This window comes from Acipenser ruthenus, chromosome 37 (assembly GCF_902713425.1).
Source record: "Acipenser ruthenus chromosome 37, fAciRut3.2 maternal haplotype, whole genome shotgun sequence".
NCBI lineage: Eukaryota > Metazoa > Chordata > Actinopteri > Acipenseriformes > Acipenseridae > Acipenser > Acipenser ruthenus.
Genome location: NC_081225.1, coordinates 3,606,269 through 3,627,804, shown reverse-complemented (window position 1 = coordinate 3,627,804; position 21,536 = coordinate 3,606,269). Strand labels below are relative to the sequence as shown.

Genomic DNA, 21,536 nt, shown 5'->3' with positions numbered 1-21,536 from the left:
TTGTTTTCTCCCCCCTTCGTTTCTAGTTTAAATGCTTCTGAACATCCGCAAGAATCCTTTCTTTGAGTAGATTGGTTCCCTTTTTGTTTAAGTACAATCCGTCCAGCCTATGTAGATAGTCCTTGTTGTAGAATGTGCTCCAATGTTCAAGAAAGGTGAAGCCTTCCCTTTGTGCACCACGATTTCAGCCATGCATTTTGATTATTTATTTCCATCTGTCCGTATGCTCCTTTTCAAGGTGCCGGCAGTATCCCAGAAAATACCACAGTTTTCGTCTTGTCTTTTAATTTCCTTCCTAGCTCTCTGAATTTGCTTTGCAATGATCTTGGCCTGTCTCTTCCAATGTTGTGGACGACTACTACCGGGTTGTCTCCTGTTCATTCTAGGAATGTGTCCATGTTCTCAGTGATGTGTGTGACAGAGGCTCCTGGAAGGCAGCACGGTGTTGTAGTAAGGGGGTCCAAACTGCAAAATTAACTTGCTGTGTTTCTCAATATAGTGTCCCCAACAATCATGACCTCCCTTATTTTTGCTGCCTGGCCAGCACTGTTTATAGGGTCCTGGATGTTGTTCCTTTCGTTCTCTTGATGTTGGTTTTGATCATCTATATTTTGAAGTGGCTCAAATTTGTTGGATGTTTGGATTTCTGGTGCTTGTGTTTGACGATGTTTCTTTTATTCCCTGCTTCTGCCTACCTGAACCCAGCTGTTTTGACCCTCTTCTATCTCCTTGGTGGCTTTCAGTCTGCTAGGGGTGCTGACTTCCATGAATTGCATAAATTGTGGGTGTGCCAGCTCTTCAAGCTCCTGTTGCTGTCTCATTTCCTGCAGCTCCATTTCTAGCATACTTACTAGTTTAAGCAAGTTCTGGATTGTGCGGCACTTTACACACACTTGGTTTAGCTCTGCTGGGTTTTCTCGGATTTCCCACATCATGCAGGTGTCACAGATTACTGGCTTGAAGATCATGTTAATTTCTTTTGGAAGTTTAGTTTAGCTTCTGCAGCTGTCAACCTGCTTTCAAACTGCTTCTAACTGCTCTGTACTTTTCCACGACTGTACTTCTCCCACACTGTCACTTCCACATGCTGTCGCTGGGAAGACTGCCTGGCTTTTGTTTGTATCTGTTGTGCTGCTGGCTCCACCCCTCCCCCGTGTCTCAGAACGTCGGCAAATTTGAATCAGCTGCTCTGAGCTTCATGGCTGGTATGGCAAAGGGGCAGGGGCAGCACCTCTGCCCCAGCTGGGGGCTAACCTTGGTCTCCATGAAGGGGACGCAAGGGGGCCCTTTAGGGTCGGCGGCCTTAGAGGTCTGGGTCCCGGGGCTGATGGTGGCGGAGGAGAGAGTGGAGAGGCTCAGCTGCACAGAAGGACGGGAACCGACAGTATCCCAGTCCGGGGAGAGACTAGGGAGTCCTCATAATCCTGACATTTTCACTGTGTCTTGCAGGGTGTGGGGGTTGTGGCGCCCTATCCAGACTTGGGTATCAGCGCCGACCACATGGCAAAATTGCTCCACAACCACTGCTTCCCCCATTTGTAGGTTGGTTTTCTTCTCGGGGGTCAGCCAGTGTATCATGTGGTCACACAACCACTCCACAACCATCCTGGGGTGTGTCTCCGGGGATCTTTGGTACTCCCTGAACCGTACCCGATGAGTCTCTGCCGTAATGTTGAGGCGACGGAGGATTGCCAGCTTGACCAGGTCGTAACTGGCAGTGTTGAGGTCGCTCATAGCCTGGTAGGCTGCCTGAGCATCCCCGATCAGGCAGGGTCCCAGCTGGCTAGCCCAGAACTCCCACGGCCACGACGTGGTGGTGGCCAGCCGCTCAAACGCGACCAGGTATGCCTCTGTGTCATCCTCCACCAACATCGCCCGAGCCTTCGGTACCGACATCGCTGGTGTTCCTGTAGGGGCTGGTGCTGTGGAAAATGCCAGCCTTACCTGTTCAATGAGCGCAGTATAGCGCTTCTCCCTCTTTCTCTCCTCTGTCTCCCATCTGCTGTCCAGTACCTCCAGCAGCTCTGACAGTGCCTTGCAGTCCATAATCCCATGTTCTGACACCACGTGTGACAAAGTGGCTGAGTGGGAACAGGTGCAGAAGTGATGCAGTGCAGTAATCAATCAGACAGAGCGAATCCAGTTTGTAAAGTGCACTTTATTTTTATCCAGGTCTGGTGACCAATAAACAATAATCCCCCGGCAATACACAGCAATGTGTACTGCACGGGGTAGACAATAATGGGCTTGTAGACCCTAAACAATAAACAATACGTATCTGACCCACAATAATACTGACACGGTCACCAGTCCTGGGTGCATGCAGTAGTGCTCGTGGTGGGTGAAACCGTTTATTTTGTGACAGTAGTGCAGTGTTGTTCCGGCTAGTGCTGGCTCTCGGTGACAGCTCCAGAATCGTGTTAGCCAACTAGTGATTCACAAACAAGACGAATTACACAAATACAAACAAACAAAACACTTACCATACTGAAACAGTGGTTACGGGGTCTCTCACAGTCCTTTTTGGTTCACAAACGCAAACCAAAACGAAGGAACACACATGACCCCTTGGTAAACGAGTGCAACCGCCTCTCCAATCTGCGGCTGCCACGTCGTTTCCCTCCGGGTCAATGCGTTCTTGCAATGGAGTCTCGCCCCCTTCCAGGCTGGCCTACTTTCCTTGAACCCTGGGAAAGAACTGTCAGATGAACATAAGAAGAACATAAGAAAGTTTACAAACGAGAGGAGGCCATTCGGCCCATCTTGCTCATCCAAGGAACTCTGTTCTCGCTGCTTAGCGCACTCACAGGTCGGGAGGGAGATTTACAACCAAGAATCATTTATTTCTGTCACACTATCTTATTGTCTTTGTAATGTAATTTCTACACATGTATAGTTATGACAATACACAGTAGCCAATAATATAAAACTCAGAGATTCTATTTTATTGCTGATTACTGCTTCAAATCTAGTCCTTTTTCTGCCTAAGAAACTGCATCTTCTCTCTTGGATTTCCACTTTCCATATCGCTCTATCTCTATCTCTATGCTATCCTCCAGTGTCCAATCTGAAAACCAGGCCCTTCCTGTGTGACAACATTACATATCTAAATAGTTATATTTATTAAATGGTTACTTCATATAATCTAATTTTTTCAACATATTGAATTTTTTACCATTTAATATGGTATTTGTTCTGTATATTTTTTCTACTGCAGTTTCTATATATTATTATTATTTATTTCTTAGCAGATGCCCTTATCCAGGGTGACTTACAATTGTTACGAGATATCACATTATTTTTACATACAATTACATTATTTTTTTACATACAATTACCCATTTATACAGTTGTTGTTTTTTTTTTCTGGAGCAATCTAAGTAAAGTACCTTGCTCAAGGGTACATCAGCAGTGTCCCCCAACCTGAGATTGAACCCACGACCCTCCAGTCAAGAGTCCAGAGCCCTAACCACTACTCCACACTGCTTCCCCGTAGTTTCTAGTACGTTACATAAATATCTGAAAAACCGAAGCATATATTATATATATATATATATATATATATATATATATATATATATGTATATATATATATATATATATATATATATATATATATATATATATATATATGCGCGCAGCAATGTGTAGTAGTGGTTAGGGCTCTGGACTCTTGACCGGAGGTTTGTGGGTTGTGGGTTCAATCCAAGGTGGGGGACACTTTTGCTGTACTTTACCTAGATTTCTCCAGTAAAAACCCAACTGTATAAATGGGTGTGACAGGGTTTTCCTCGTGTCACGCGTGTGGGTAGCCGCTGTTCAAGCATACAGAGAGACAGACGTGATGTTGTTGAAAACGCCGGCACAGGCGCGCAGGTTTTATTCACAAACAAACAAACAGAAAACGAAAGTAAAATAAATGTGGTCATGTGACGTTACCAGCGATGGTAACGCACAGAGGACTAGTACGTCAAGCTGTACAAAAAGTGCAAAATAAAACACAATACCATAAACTATAAATCAAAGGTGCCGTGAAAACGGCAGGCCTTGCAGCAGCCCTGAACCATCTCCCGCGGATGTTTTTAACCTGACGGACACTCGATCAAGATCCGCCCACCTGCTGATTGAGGTCCAGCCCAGCCAATCACCTGCTGCCCTTCCCCTCAACCAAGCCTAGCAGGCAGCAAGTCTCAATCGAGCGTCCGTCTGTAAACAATAATTCAATTAAACAAATCAGCTCCCAAAATAAACCCATTCCACATACAAATTATATAACCAACACTAAATACACACGTGCAGGGCACTCGCCCTGCTACAATGGGTAATTGTATGTAAAAAATAATGTAACTGTATAAATGGGTAATTGTATGTAAAAAATAATGTAACAATCGTAAGTCGCCCTGGATAAGAGTGTCTGCTAAGAAATAAATAAATCAGCTGCTCCGAGTTTCATATACACATATGAACATTTATTTTACAAATCAAAACAAGAAAATGTAAGTAAATAAACATCTGAACAGACATCGGTTTACAACATACATATTTATAAAACTTAACTTTTCAACAGCAATCGGTTTATTATCAGATGCACAAAAGCAACTGAACAACGTAGATAAATAAACTGAGAAGAAAACATTTTGCAGAAGCTCACAGCACAAGAAGTTATAAAAAAAGTCTAATTTCTTTTTCTTTTTCTTCAACAAATTGGAATACTTCCGTGCCACCTGATCCAAACATCAATTTCATATTTTGTTGCGTTGTAAAACTCCACGGTCTCTGGTATTTATTTTCACTAGTCCTGATGCTAATCGACTGACCAAAGCAGCGCAGCTGGCAAGCAGGCGCCAGCCTTTCAAAAGGCTGATTGAAAAACAATAGACTGTCAGTCATTCATTCAGGCAGAGAGCAGAGACTAATCTAATTACAGCTAAACACATTGCGGACTGGTAAATAAAAATGATAAAGTAGAATACCGTTCTGTATAATCACAATACAATTGTTTTCTGTGTGGCCGTCCATGTGACTGCTCCCGGGGCTTTTAGGTATAATGTAATATATCTCCTTTATTTCTGCACTCCCGCGTTTCATGCTTTGTGAGAATATTTAATTCATATGGACAGAAAGGTACACGAACGCGCAGCCCCATATGTGTTACACGACTGGAGAAAATTACATTTTAAAACCAAAAACCGCCAAAATGACCGCCGCGGGGCTTCTAGTGTTAAAGGTGATGAAATGTGTTAAATATCCTTTTTTGACTGTGCGCAATAAATGAAGCCCACTAATCAGCTGTTTTGAGTTTTGTTTATAAGCTGCCCTGATTGCAGAAACTGGAATTTCCTTTTGAAGTAGTTATTAAGTCTAGTAAATAGTAAACCACGTAGGCAAACCCTTTAAGTTCCTCTGAATAGTTGTATTTCCAAATTTCCACTTTAACATTATGTAAGCTGACAAGCATCGCTTAAAACAAAAAGGAACCTGTTAAAAATGTGTTAATTGCATGATAAAATTTGCTGCCTATTCCATTTTTTGGTACCAATCAATGATCATGAGAAAGCATCTTCTGACAATTTAAATAACAGATAACGATTCATTTTACCAAAGCTAATTTCTTTGTGATCTTAGCTGGAGTTTATTTTTTTGAGTCAACAGTATAGGCTGAGACATGGATCCAGGTGTAATAAGATGAAATCGTATTCCTTTTCTGATCAAATGAAATGTTGTCACTTCTTTACCTATGAAAGGAATACTATTTAATCTTCCTTCATATAAGCATAAGCATTAGCCTGTGTAAAATATGCAGAGAAGTTTTCAGATTGTCAGGAGTCGCTTTCTCATTATCGTTGATTGGTACTGAAAATCTGCAGACAAGGCAGAAATGTCATTATACAATTAACACGTTTTTAACAGGTTCCTTTCTGTTTTAAGTGATACCTGTCGCCATAAAACATGTCAAAAAGGAAATTCGGAAATAAAACTATTTCGGGAAACTTAAAGGGATCCCCAGTAATTCGAGCCCTGCCACTAGCCTCTTTTGCTGAAGGACAAACATAGGGTATGTTTTTATTAGGGGTGGGCACCAATATCGCTATTTCGATATGATGACGATATCGTTGGATATCGATAATAATTTCCATATCGTGATATCGTTGGATTAAAAAAAACATGTATGCTCGCAGACTTATTTTTTACTGCTAATACTGCTAAAAATACAAACGCAGTATAATCAACTTAATTTTATATTAAGATACAACAAACCCTATACATACCAATCATTGTTAGACTCGTAGGCAAACATCACACACAAAGTATTATTTAACCATTTTATTCCATTGATTGGCGTTTTCCTTTTTCTAAGAAACCCGATTAAAAAATGTATTTCAAACATTCTGTAGCTATCAAACAAGAAAAACAACAAATCCACAACCTGTGTCCCCTCTCTCGTGTGCTCTACTACCTTTTCTTCACCTGTTTCCTCTCACCAGCCAATCCCTTACCGGAAACTATATCCTGTTTTCAGAAAGTGCACGCGTCAACTAATTAAGAAACAGGTCTTTTCTTAAAGGGATACACACCTAAAAACAAACAACACAAAAAACATAATAAACAGGAAAATCGGTTAAATTATTTGATATATAAACATCTGAAAAACCAAAGCATATATATATATATTTTTTCTTCTTCCTTTCAGAACGTGCTCGCAAGGTACCGAATGCTATTTGCATGCTGCATTAAGCACTATTGGGATTATTGTGAGATATGCGCATGCGTCAGTGTGTGGTTCAGTGCATATTTTTCATGCGATTACTTACACTGCTATTAATGTATTTTTAAAATGTGAACTTTCAGTATTATAAATTAGATGAATTTTTAAAACATGAAAACACATATCAAAATAATGCATCATTCAGCATGACACCGTACTTAATACATTTAGATGTGTCATGCATTTATACAAAGATAAGATGGATTGGCTAGCCTGCGCAGTGAAATATATAAATATTTCGGTTTTGAGGTGGCTAATGATGGCATGGAATAGTAAAACAATATAACTAGACCTTGTTTTTCTCCATGGATATAGTAAAGCACCACAAAGTTAAAGTAAGTTATTGTTTTTCTTATGTAAATATCTGTTAACGTATATGTATATATGTTTCATTTTGCTTTTTTGTTATTATATTTTTATGTGTTTGGAAGACTTCAATATTATCGATATCGATATTGAAATACGTGCACGATATCGATATACAATTTTCATATCGATGCTCACCCCTAGTTTTTATGAATGTGTTGTTTTTCTTCTTTTAAACTAATAGTTTTGATAAAGTAAAATACCTTATATAGCTATCACACCTATGCAACAGATAGCATTCATCTTAAATATGAGTACTCCATTTTGATGCACAAAGTGTTCAAACCATGACAAGCTTCAGTGCACTGCGTTGTAAACATGGCACGGTAATGTCACATGACAGAGTTGATTTCTGCAATTGTCGCCTATAGCTACACACGAAGCAAGACGTTTGCATGCAGATATACAAATATCATGGATGAAGAGAATAATTCCTACACAATACAATGGTGCCTATATGAGCCGTTACTGTTAGACTACAGTAGTCTAACCTCTTCACGCAGCGAGAGCGATGATTCAGACGAGGATAGTCGCCAGTTCGTTTTAGCAGCAGTCAGTGGATAAACCCGGCTGCAATTCTTTGTGATTGGTTGCACATATGAACGTTGACTGTTCAGTAATTCTCCAGATTTGCACAGTGTTGTACAGCCACTTTTTAATGCTACTGGTCATTTAACCTTCTTTAGTCACATAAGTGCCGTACTGTAATAAGTTACATATGGGAGAAACACAGCAGCCTGCATGCAAATACAACATTCTGTTACCAGCACGACAGTGCTCTGGGAAAAAAACGGGACGAAATGAGCGTCCCAAGAAAGGTTCTGGGGACACTGGGACCAGTGTTCCAAAAGTGGGACTGTCCCTTCCACAACGGGACGTCTAGTCACCTTATTCATAGCGTTCACTGAGTATCTGCTGCTTACTATCACAGTGACACCTGCTGTACCCTCGCGTGTCACACTCTCATATATCTACTTGTGAATACAAGTAAACACAGATTGGCATATGACTTGGCGGTCTGGTCAAAATGTCCGCACATTGACGACCCCTGAAGTAACTGAATAATACCTGTTGGTGTGCCTACCACAGTACCACTGTAAGAAATACCACACAGAACAAAGGGTATTCATTACATCCACTTGGGGCACAGACCAGCTAAAGCCATATTACACTGTATATCAATACACAGGGGAACCACAGGTTAAAGTCAGTTTATGACAGGAAAAGAGGCATTGAATCTCATTGTCTTAGGTGAAATTATCTAGGAAGTGCAAGAATACATAAGAACATAAGAACATAAGAAAGTTTACAAACGAGAGGAGGCCATTCAGCCCATCTTGCTCGTTTGGTTGTTAATAGCTTATTGATCCCAGAATCTCATCAAGCAGCTTCTTGAAGGATCCCAGGGTGTCAGCTTCAACAACATTACTGGGGAGTTGGTTCCAGACCCTCACAATTCTCTGTGTAAAAAAGTGCCTCCTATTTTCTGTTCTGAATGCCCCTTTATCTAATCTTCATTTGTGACCCCTGGTCCTTGTTTCTTTTTTCAAGTCAAAGAAGTCCCCCGGGTTGACATTGTCTATACCTTTTAGGATTTTGAATGTTTGAATCAGATCGCCGCGTAGTCTTCTTTGTTCAAGACTGAATAGATTCAATTCTTTTAGCCTGTCTGCATACGACATGCCTTTTAAAGATGGGATCATTCTGGTTGCTCTTCTTTGCACTCTTTCTAGAGCAGCAATATCCTTTTTGGAACGAGGTGACCAGAACTGAACACAATATTCTAGGTGAGGTCTTACTAATGCATTGTAGAGTTTTAACATTACTTCCCTTGATTTAAATTCAACACTTCTCACAATATATCCAAGCATCTTGTTAGCCTTTTTTATAGCTTCCCCACATTGTCTAGATGAAGACATTTCTGAGTCAACATAAACTCCTAGGTCTTTTTCATAGTTCCCTTCCTCAATTTCACTATCTCCCATATGATATTTATAATGCACATTTTTATTGCCCGCATGCAATACTTTACACTTTTCTCTATTAAATTTCATTTGCCATGTGTCTGCCCAATTTTGAATGCTGTCTAGATCATTTTGAATGACCTTTGCTGCTTCAACAGTGTCTGCCACTCCTCCTATTTTTGTGTCGTCTGCAAATTTAACGAGTTTGCTTACTATATCAGAGTCTAAATCATTAATGTAGATTAGGAATAGCAGAGGACCTAATACTGATCCCTGTGGTACTCCACTGGTTACCTCGCTCCATTTTGAGGTTTCTCCTCTAATCAGCACTTTCTGTTTTCTACCTGTTAACCACTCCCTAATCCATGTGCATGCATTTCCTTGAATCCCTACTGTGTTCAGTTTGAGAATTAATCTTTTATGCGGGACTTTGTCAAAAGCTTTCTGGAAATCTAAATAAACCATGTCGTATGCTTTGCAGTTATCCATTTTCAATGTTGCATTCTCAAAAAAGTCAAGTAGGTTAGTTAGACATGATCTCCCTTTCCTAAAACCATGCTGGCTGTCTCCCAGGATATTGTTACCATATAAGTTATTTTCCAATTTGGATCTTATTATAGTTTCCATAAGTTTACATATAATAGAAGTCAGGCTTATTGGTCTGTAGTTACCTGGTTCGGTTTTGTCTCCCTTTTTGTGGATTGGTATTACATTTGCTATTTTCCAGTCTGTTGGTACAACCCCTGTGTCAAGAGACTGTTGCATGATCTTGGTTAGCGGTTTGTAAATAACTTCTTTCATTTCTTTGAGTACTATTGGGAGGATCTTATCCGGCCCAGGGGATTTGTTTATTTTAAGAGCTCCTAGTCCCTTTAACACTTCTGCCTCTGTTATGCTAAAGTTATTTAAAACTGGATAGGAACAGGTCGACATGTGGGGCATGTTGTCCGTGTCCTCCTTTGTAAAAACCTGTGAAAAGTAATCATTTAATATATTTGCTATTTTTTTTTCTTCATCTATGATTTTGCCATTTGTGTCTCTTAGACATTTAACCTCCTCTTTGAATGTTCTCTTGCTGTTATAATATTGGAAAAACATTTTGGAATTGGTTTTAGCCCCCTTAGCAATATTGATTTCTATCTCTCTTTTGGCCTTTCTAACTTCCTTTTTGACTTGTGTTTGCAGTTCCAAGTACTCTTTCTGTGTGCTTTGTTTTTGGTCCCTTTTAAACGCTGTGTAAAGTGCCTTTTTTCTCTGAATATTTTTTTTAATTGATCTATTAAACCATTTTGGCCATTTTGTTTTAGATTTAGATTTGTCTACTTTTGGGATGTAATTGTTTTGTGCCTCTAGTACTACATTTTTAAAAAACAGCCACCCTTTTTCTGTGGATGTTTTCTCTATTTTACTCCAATCTACTTCTGTTAGTCTCTGTTTCATACCTTTGTAGTTTGCTTTTCTAAAATTGTAAACCTTAGCTTTAGTCATTACTTTTGGGGTTTTAAAACATATTTCAAATGAGACCATGTTGTGGTCTGAGTTTGCCAATGGCTCTCTGACCTCTGTTTTAGTTATTCTGTCTTCATTATTTGAAAAGACTAAGTCAAGGCATGCCTCCCCTCTAGTCGGTGCCTTCACAAATTGCGTTAGGAAGCAGTCATTTGTCATTTCCACCATTTCAATTTCGTCCGTCTTGCCCTCCATTGGGCTTTCCCATTTTATACAGGGGAAGTTGAAATCCCCCATTAGTATGGCTTCTCCTTTTCTACACGCATTTCGAATGTCATTGTATAACAGATTATTCTGCTCAGCGTTTGAATTTGGCGGTCTATAGCATGCTCCTATTATTATGCCCTTTTAATTTGTGTCCATTATTCTGACCCATATTGATTCTGCATTGTTTTCTTTGTCCTGATTTAACACCTGGGCTTCAAGGCTATTTCTTATGTATAGCGCTACCCCTCCACCTCTTCTGTCCTGCCTGTCTTTCCTATACAGTGTGTACTCACTAATATTATATTCGTCTCCATCACTCTCAGACAACCAAGTTTCTGTAACACCTATCACATCGTAGTTGCTTGTTAGTGCAGTAGCTTCAAGTTCTAACATTTTGTTTCTGAGACTTCTAGCATTAAGATAAATACATTTAATAGCTGAAAGCATGGCTTACAAACTTAGATATATTTAACCTCGGCTTGTACCAGATACAGGGCTTTAAAAAGTAAACACATTTGAAAATTGTGTTTGAAAAACTGCACGTATGAGACCAATATACTGTAGCTAATGGAAGTGCACGATGGGTACATTCATGAAATGATGGGTAAAACCACTTTAAGGAAATCTTGTTTATTTCAGGTGAAAGCAGCACAATGCTTCTGTTTTGGATTATGTCCTCTGCTGCCTATCTGATGGCCCCTGTTACCCTTGAAAGCCGTGGTCTCCAGTTGAAAGTTGACACCACATCACTGAACAGAACCTCTTTCAGGACTGCTTCTCCCAAGCAGTCGCATATAGTACAAGAGGGCAAGCTGGTTAACATCCTTGCAGGGCATCAGAGGAAGGCCATGGGTCTTGGCAAGCAGAGAAAGAAACGGCGAGGAAGAACATTGGACAAAAAATACTTCTACACTTCAACTGTACCACCCACAACTGCTGGGCCCATCATTTATCCAACGACAATGTTTCTAACCAGCCCTGCTTTTCAAATGACTGACTCCCCTCCAAGCCTCAATGATACTGTAATTTATTACATCAATGAGACCCTCTGTCCAGATAATGCCAACTTGTTCGATTGCATCGGTTTCAACACAACTGAAAGTCGTGAGGACATCTGCTTTTACTTCCAAAATAGTAAGACAATCAACTGTGAAGATGCCAGGCTTGAGAAGGTAAGATCTTTCTAAGGACTACAGAGATGGGGCTGTTTGGTAGTCTGGATACACACTGTAGCACCCAGCTGTGGGGTACAATTAATTATCCATATAATGTAGAGCAGCAAATGAAAAAACAGATCCTCGTAAATCTGAACCATTTGGAAGAACCCTGTTATGATTTGGCCAGAGTAGAGATCCTATCATGTACAAACTCAGAAGAACTTATGACAACATTCCCACAAATTGAGAGACAAACATTTTAACTGTTTGAACTAAGCGTAACAAAAGAGCAAAAACCAAATCCAGTTACCAAATTAACAATCAATTGAATCTCATTATCGGACTGGTATCAATTAGGAAGAAATGTTTTAAGTGTATATACAACTGGAATTGTTGAATCGGCAAGAAAATAATGTTTATCGTTTACATAATATTGGACTTTGATTTCTACAGCAGCTACTGTAATGCGTTTCATTAAGATAGCATGGTTTTGATTAGTCAGTTTGCACTTCTGGTGTTTGGATTAGCAAGTAAATACAATGCTAAATGAATGAGCTGTAGTTTGAGGCACACAGCATTGTCAATAACCATACACAGTACATATGTACTTCACCAGTGAAAAATATCTTGGGAGTAAATTGGGGGTAAAATAACTGAGCACTAGTGTCATAAGGCTGGCTGAGTGGTGACACGTCAGTCCCGGAAGAAACACAGACAGACAGTAGCGGTGAGTGAAACTGAGACGCAGTGGTAGCGTTCAGAAGGTTTATTGCAAAATAAAAAGGTTTTAAACACAAAACAGAACACGGCACTTGAGCGAAAATAAACAGATAAACAAAACGAACAGACACTGACACACAGGGACGAACACTAAACAAACACGTACCACGTAGCAATTGTTTACTTTTTACTTTAATTATCTCCTGTTCCTTCGCCCTGAACACACAACCCCGAGTAAAGAAATGTGCCGGCCATGGATGCGGCCAGGGCAGGGGGATGGATGCCTGGGACACAAGCCCAGTGCGGGGAGCTGCACGGCGGTTAGCCGGGGCCCCGCGTCCCGGGTGAACAGCGATTAATGAATTAATTAAATGCACGTCCCCCCCGGGTGCACGAGTGTTCTGAGGCCGGGTTGCAGTTCCGCGAGCTCGGGCTGAACACTTGCTCGTCCCCCCCCGCCCCCGGGGAGCTGCACGGCGGTTAGCCGGGGCCCCGCGTCCCGGGTGAACAGCGATTCATTAATTAATTAAATGCACGTCCCCCCCGGGTGCACGAGTGTTCTGAGGCCGGGTTGCAGTTCCGCGAGCTCGGCACTTGAGCGAAAATAAACAGATAAACAAAACGAACAGACACTGACACACAGGGACGAACACTAAACAAACACGTACCACGTAGCAATTGTTTACTTTTTACTTTAATTATCTCCTGTTCCTTCGCCCTGAACACACAACCCCGAGTAAAGAAATGTGCATCTATATATACTGTTGTGCTGGGATTCAATTACTAATTAATTATTCACTTGAATCCCAGCACGTGAATTAATTCTGTGCAACCCCGTGCTCACATATTACATTTAACCAGCACGTGAAGTGATCTGTGCCCTCCTCGTGCCTAAATACAAATCTACATTTTTAAATACACGTGAAACACAGACCCGTTTATATCCCGTGTACCAATGACTACACACCAACATTAACACACGAACCATACAACACATAACACACAAATGCACACAGGGGCGGGGCACATTGCCACAACTAGATTTTTAACTAAAAAGAGATGTGGATATACTCCAAGCTAAACAACTTCATGCCAGCTCTGTATATTGAATCTGTATGAAGCTGTTTATAAATATGAATACAAGCTGCATGCAAGCAGCGTGTTCTTGGTATTGCATCACAACAGAATCCATAGTTCGAGCTGCAGCTCTGTGTTTTTAACTGTTTCCCACACTTACCTGTATACATTCAGCTTCTCAGATAACAATGTTAGGTATCTAGCTGCTGGGCCTTGATGTCAAAACTACTGGTTAGAATCCATGCTTGTTTGTGTACTCTAGTTTCCAAACAAGCATGACTTCTTCTGCAGTTAAGAGGAAGAAATGAAATACAGAAAATGTAGATGGTATAAATCATCCATTTAATAAGCAGGTTAATTTGGAAACGGCTTCATTCGTCACGGAGAATATACCTTCTCTGGAGGAAAAAAAAAGCTAAATTTAAAAGGAGTAGCTCATTAAGTTTCACATTCTCCTTACAGGTGCCGAATGCCATCCCTTCAGAGACAAAGAACATGATGCTGATGGGAAACCATATATTGAAAATAAACACCTGGACATTTCCGAAGTTTAAGAGTATTGTTTCCCTGGACCTGTCCTACGGCTGGCTGCACGAAGTAGAAGGGAACACATTCACTTACATGCACACTCTGGAGCACCTGACTCTTCAGCAGCACCACTCTGTGCTAATGGTGGGATCCCAGGCCTTCTACCCACTTTATAAGCTGAAGTCTCTGAGAATTGGCAAAATCCAAACACAAGACATGAAGACTATATTCTTTGATCTACAAAATAGCCAGCTGGATACTCTGGGTCTGTACAGAATAGATTTTGAGACAATGAGGAAGCCCATGTTTGAGGACATTGGCCAGTGTCCCTTGAATACCTTGGAGATATTTTTCTCATCCATAAACCTGATAGATGACTCTGCCTTTTCTGATCTGCAGAAGCTGAGAGAGCTTCTGGTGAAAGAGTCCTCAATAAAAACTGTTCACCCGAATGCTTTGATGAAACTGCATGCCCTTGAGTCCTTGACCCTAGAGGGGTGTTCGCTGGACCAGATGCCATCTGGTGTCCTGGACTCCCTGACCAACCTGCAGGTTCTTAATTTAAGAAGAAACATGCTGCAGACCCTCCCAGCAGAGCTGTTCAAATACAATGGGAAGTTGCTCCACATCGACCTCAGTCTGAACCGCCTCCAGACTCTGCCCGAAGGCATCTTCAGACTCTTCCCGTCCACTCTTTACGTGAACCTCAGCGGGAACTATTTCACTTGCGACTGCAGCCTGGCCTGGGCTTCTTTCTGGGTGAAGTCCCTGGGAAACACAACCAATGCAGAGGATTTCATGTGCTTCGCCCCTGTAGAGCTTCGTGGCAAGCATTTGAAGGATTTTAATCCCATATGCATTCCTGAATATGTATGGTATATTCTCATAGTCATCCTCGGAATGACTGTCTTGTCGACTGTGGTTGTCCTGCTTTATGTGTACCGTTGGAAGATCTACTATCAGTGGTACATGCTGTTGTCCAAGAGGAAAGACACAGAAGTCTGGGAGAACAACCCCAGGTTTAAGTATGATGCTTTTGTTGCCTACTGCGAGAGGGATTTTGAATGGGTAATCCACGAGTTGATTCCCAACCTAGAGAACAACGCCGGTCTTCCGAACGTGAATCTGTGTGTGTCGGACAGAGACTGGGACCTGGGAGGAGAAGCAGGAAGACCATCTGCGTGATATCCACGAACTTCCTGAAGAGTGAGTGGTGCAAGCTGGAAATGAGCCTGGCACACATGCAGCTCTTCTCAGAGAACAGAGATGTCTTGGTTTTCGTATTCTTGGAGAAGATCCCTGTTGAAAGGTTGTCCCAGCACCAGAAGCTCCGCAGGGAAATGTGTAAGAAATCCTGCCTCGACTGGCCGGGAGGAGAAACAACTGCTCAGAAAGTCTTCTGGGAGAAACTCAGATCTCTCATTTTCAAAAACCCTGTGGTCCAACAAATTTAAACTAAATGAAAAATCTACAGTGGTTCATTAACAACAGTGGCAAAAAAAATAGAAATGTGTTATGTTAAGACAATTGAAACCATTATCCCAGGATAAATTATAAAACATAAATAACTGGTTATAAAAATAGCATAAAACAAAAATATAACATAACTTATGCAATGTGAAAGTGCTTTGAGTGAAACAGTTCAAAGTGTTGCAGGTGACGCTGAACTAGTTATTCCATATAGTAAAACATTAGACTCTATTGCATGGAGGATCTCAGTAAGCTACAGTAAATGGTTCATCAAATGAAACAGATTCAGTTATGTTAAGTTTGCTACTGATGATGTGGAAAAGAACAGTAATTGGATACCAGAAAATATGAATAACAGTGAGTTTTGGCCTCCTTCAGTGTTCTGGATGGAAGTGACTCTGTGCGAACAGAAGGGAATGTACAGTAACAATGTGTACAGATCCAGAACTATTGTACATGGTGCAGAATTAACCCTGACACACAAATTGAAACATAATCCTCTTGTTATGTGTGCATGTAATATGTGCCAAAGCAAGTCATCAGTGACTGGGCCCAAACTTTGTCCAGCCTGTAGTCATTTAGCTAAACACTGTAGAATCTTGTTTGAATGTAATGATTCTGAAGGAATTTCTTTCTCTCATCTAAATGTAGATCCAAAGGATATTAAGAGGATTGAATGCATAAATTGTGAAGGAGGTCATTTAGTAAAATGGGCTCATCTAGGTAAATTGGAATGTGTGGAAGGTGTCCCAGCTAAACGTGTCCAAGTATCTTGTAGGTACGAAGTGAGATGGCGTCTCACACCTGTGATGCTAAACTTTGGATAAAGGGGCCTGTTGTCGTTTTCGCAGAACCAACCAGAGCTGAACCCGGCACAGAAGTTGAATCCTGCTGGGAACGCTGGGATATGCAGGACATGGACTAGGCAATTTCAAATATGGAATGTATTATAAAATGAAGTGTCAAAGATATTAGGAAGGATAAAGAAAGAGTATCCTTGTACCACCAGTAGGTGGCTCTCTTGCTCCATGAAATAGGTCAGTCCTCACTTGTTTGGAATTACACATGTATTCAATCAAATACTTGATAGTCTGAGAATCCCTAAGAAAATATATATAATGACCGATTTACCACTAGTATATCTAATCTTCAGAAAGCATGACGCTTGATAAAAAGCACCATTCCAGCTAAAAGTGAACGTTAATCTACAAATTTATGTCCTAAAAACACAAGATAAGAAGAGACTCTTTATGACCAAAAGTTTAACTAACAAGCCAGAGGTCTTGAGAAAAAATCCTGTCTCGGCTGGATTTTGTATGAACAAAGGGTCGAGCCTAGTTGAATGCAGTTATACTGGCCTATATTTGGATTTAAATCCTCAAAGGGATTCACCAAAATAATATTATAGCAATTGATAAACAGAGGTAAATTAATTGAAAGATTATCTTATAATGAAACAGGTTCAGTGCTAATTGAAACTGTTTATAGTTCATAACACTTATTTCATAAGATTAGTAATATGTTTCAAGTATTTGCTATAATGAGAAAACATATTATTTAAAACTGACAAGTATTATTGCTTGTTCACGACTTTGCTGTAGTGATAAGAAGATTAAAACCTGGAGCAGTATTCGATTTACTTAAATGGGAAAATGGTACAAGTTTATTCTTCTTTCTATTGAACAATAAGACTTCTAGACATTATGATATCCATTGAAGTATAGAAGTTAAAAGGTGTTGTGTTATGTTTTTGTGTTAAGTTTGTAATAATATACTATAATGTACCTTGTTATTAATCCACTATACTATTGTCTAATGATGTTAGATGGATTCCTTATAATGTGGTGATTTGAAACTGCTACAGTGAAACCAGGGCCTCTCTTCTTATCTAGAAAGAAGGAAGGTCCTTGAGTTCCACTTCAGCAGAGCTGCAAGCCTCATAGAGATAGGAGTGGTAAGGTTTATGGAATTAGTGGTTTAGCACAGATAAGAATATATCTTGAAATAATATGCAAAAAGTATGGCTTAACAGACCTTTATAGGTCATAAATCTAAAAAGTGTTTGCACAGACTCTGACCTTGGAAAAAACAAGAGACTGTGGAAACTGCTAGCAGTAACATATTCCCAGAGAGGTACAGGTCAGAGCCTGGTCAGTGCATCTCTTAATGGATAAATAATTGTAGTGAAAACTATTACCACTTAAACTTAGTGAAACTAAATGACTTGAATATTGTATGAGACAAACTTTTGTCAAATACTCTTTTAGACAATGGTATATGGAATCAAAACTGACTCATTAACAAAATGATGAAACAATATGAAGTTAAAAGAAACACATACCTTTAATTTAGCATAATATAATCACTTAGAAGAGGATGTCACATATTAAGAACATCTCTCATATAACACATATAAAATTAGTGTTTTGCATGCAGTAGTGTTTTTATATTATATTATAAACCAAGATCCTGGGAACCTTGGTTCACTTAACATTTCAGATAAAGGAGGGGCTCGGAGGAAAGCAAAGAAATGAGATCATAGGTTTGGAGTTAGACAAATATGAAGTATTGAATTTATTGAGTACATGACACCTATTAATTCTGAAAAGTTAGTCCGGATCTTTTGAAAACTATTATTTGTAAAATGGATAAGAACTGTCCCACCTGATTAATGATTGGATTTAATTGAGGCGTCCCATGTATTCCAATGAGACGAAAAACCTATTTAACTCCAGAGTAATTTCAATGGAGTACCACACTCATCCCAGACAGGGTAAGGTGGTCCATCTTCCGCAAACCAAAAACACAATTGAACTGATTTAACTCAGTTTAATTTGCCTGGTGAAGACAGTCAAATCCTTTTACGATCTATATTAAAGGGTAAGCATTAATCAATTATTATTTTATCTCACATGTATTGCATGTATTGCTATAAGGGACTCACGCTATGTTTAGAAGATAGGAGAACATTTGTTGAATGTGCTGAAAAGAGGCTACTGGGTGTATTTAGTGTCGTGGTCGTGGCCAGGCCTGCCGGCTGCACGAATACATAAAGATGTATTAAAGTGTTAATATGTTAATATCTGTTAAGACACTGGACTGCCCAGAACGTCTGTCAGCTGGGGATATGAAGTAGCCTGTAGCTACTCAATCCAATATTTAACTGTTAGATACATGAGTCTGTCAATTTCTTGGGTACTATGTTGGTCATCTGAATATACTGCGGGTCCAGAGCACGAACTATATCCCACTAGGAGTAATAACATCTGTGTCCTCCCAACGTCTCCCCTGAGATAAGAGTGTATGCTGAGCAAATAGAAAAAGTATGTAAAGAAATCTGAACACGCGGATTTCGTGACAAAAGGCTCTGTCTGTCTGTTCTATTACAGCTTTCTAAGTACAATCTATGCAGAAAACACGCTTTTCAACTGTACCAGTGCATTTGCCACAGACTGCCTTTTCACAATGGGCGCAGACATCAAAAGTTATGTTTTTATTGCATTTAGCAACCTGGCATTGTCTTTTATGCCGTGTCAGTGGGCGCAGGGCTGGCTGAAGGTTGAGGGGCATTTACCAGCCGGCTTTCGTGTCTCTTATTAAAATGTTTCTGCCGTAGCTCCAGGGTTAGCTGCAAAATGAAGTCCCTCCGAGTGATTGTGTTGCCGATGCACTCCTTGTACAAAACCAAAGCGTTGATGGATGCCAGGTCCAAAACATTATAAAAAAAAAACCAAACAGACACAGGCCACTGCGAGTACCACCTTTGACAGAATACAGCCGTGCCATTTGATCCATTATATCCACACTGTACTTCATTGTGTTGTAAAATGCAACAGTCTCTAGCTTTCGTTTCTTCTTCTTCTTCTTCTTCTTCTTTTTCTTCTTATTATTATTTATTTCTTAGCAGACACTCTTATCCAGGGCGACTTACAGTCGTAAACAAAATACATTTCAAGAATCACATGATGGTCACTGATCTGTGCAGAGAGCTTAAAATGCTGTGGCTGTGTGGTCCAGTGGTTAAAGAAAAGGGCAGTGGTTAAAGAAAAGTTGCTGTTAACTTACAAGGCCAGTGGTTAAAGAAAAGGGCTTGTAACCAAGAGGTCCCCGGTTCACATCCCACCTCAGCCACTGACTCATTGTGTGACCCTGAGCAAGTCACTTAACCTCCTTGTGCTCTGTCTTTCGGGTGAGACGTAATTGTAAGTGACCCTGCAGCTGATGCATAGTTCACACACCCTAGTCTCTGTAAGTCGCCTTGGATAAAGGCGTCTGCTAAATAAAGAAATAATAATAATAATGCACACTTTTTTTTAAAAATGTGCACCGCCACACTCAGGGTGGCACAGTCGTTCTGCCTGAGAAATGTAGTGTAAATAATAATAATATATGGTGTGTAGAATGGCTTTCATCAGTGTTTCAAGCACTCAACAGTGAGACTCATGTTAAGGAAGTTACTAAAGTATCTTTTTACCATTTGAGAAATATAGGTAAATTTAGACCAATTATTTCCGTATCAGATGCCTAGAGACTAATTGTCCTACAATGTATGGTATCCCACTTGCAGCTTGTTAAGAATACCGCTAAAATTCAGACTAAAACCAGGGAAAGTTAACATATTACCCCTGTTTTGGCCTCTTTACACTGGCTCGCTGTGCAATATAGAATTGGTTTGAAGATGTTGCTGTTAACTTACAAGGCCCTGAATGGATTAGCACCTAGTTATTTGCAGGAGTTACTGACCACGTATCTTCCAAACCGCACTCTGAGATCACAGGATGCGGGGCTGCTGGTTATTCCCAGGTCAACAAAAGCAACACGGGAGGTAGGGCTTTTTCTTGTAAAGCTCCTAAATTATGGAATGTATAAAAAGCACCATATAAATGCAATAAATAAATAAAATAACACTGACGTGCTTTATACCTTGGATTACGGAGGCAAAACCGGCAGGGACTGTTTCTCCTCATCACGCTACAGCAAACCCTGCTGGCCAGGTGCCCAGTGAGCTCAAAGGCAGACATCTGCAAGGTTGACTTTTTGACCTCTAGAGGTCACATCTGTTGTCGAGTTCCTGGGTGAAAAAGGATGCTGGTTTGGTCGTGGGATCGGAGGATGTCCACTGAACCTTCAGGTCTGCTGAGCCACGTGGGGAATTGCAGAGGTGAAGGGAAAAGCGATTGGGCATTCCAAATTGGGAGGAAAATAATAATAATTGGTGTGGCAAAGTGGTTTGTAGTGTGCAGGTGTAAAGGTGATGCAGTGCACAGCAATGATTGACACAACACAGTTCACGGTCCAACAGCTCTTTATTTTGGCTGTGTTGCTTGTTTGCAACAATAAATAATAATAACTAGCAATACACAACAATGGTATTGCACAGTTAAAACCCACAGGGTTCAGTCCCAAAATAATACTTATAATAATAACACAGACTTTAAACACAAACACAGTCACAATTCCCAAAGTGAGTGCTCCTAGTGCAAGTGATTTAAACTTATAATGGTGAAACAGTAGTGCAATGTGGTCCGGGGTTGGTGCTGGCTTTGAGCGACAGCTCTCGGATAGTTTCGCCGTCTAACAATGACAAAAACAATTATTAATAGACAGACAGAAACAACACGAAAATACTCATGGTTAGTTTACAGTTCTCCTTTACAGGTCCTTTTGTAACCGTAACAAAGGAACAGATTGCTTCACCACATCCCCTGATATACCCTTAGTCATGCCCCCTTCGGTAGCGAGTGCAATTGCTTATCCTCAGTGATTGCCACA

At 40.4% G+C, this 21,536-nt stretch overlaps 1 pseudogene; it reads left to right on the top strand.

The window, feature by feature from the left end:
* The first annotated feature begins 1,207 nt into the window (after positions 1 to 1,207).
* Positions 1,208 to 21,007, top strand: LOC131706754 (toll-like receptor 13; annotated as a pseudogene).
* Positions 21,008 to 21,536: the final 529 nt, after the last annotated feature.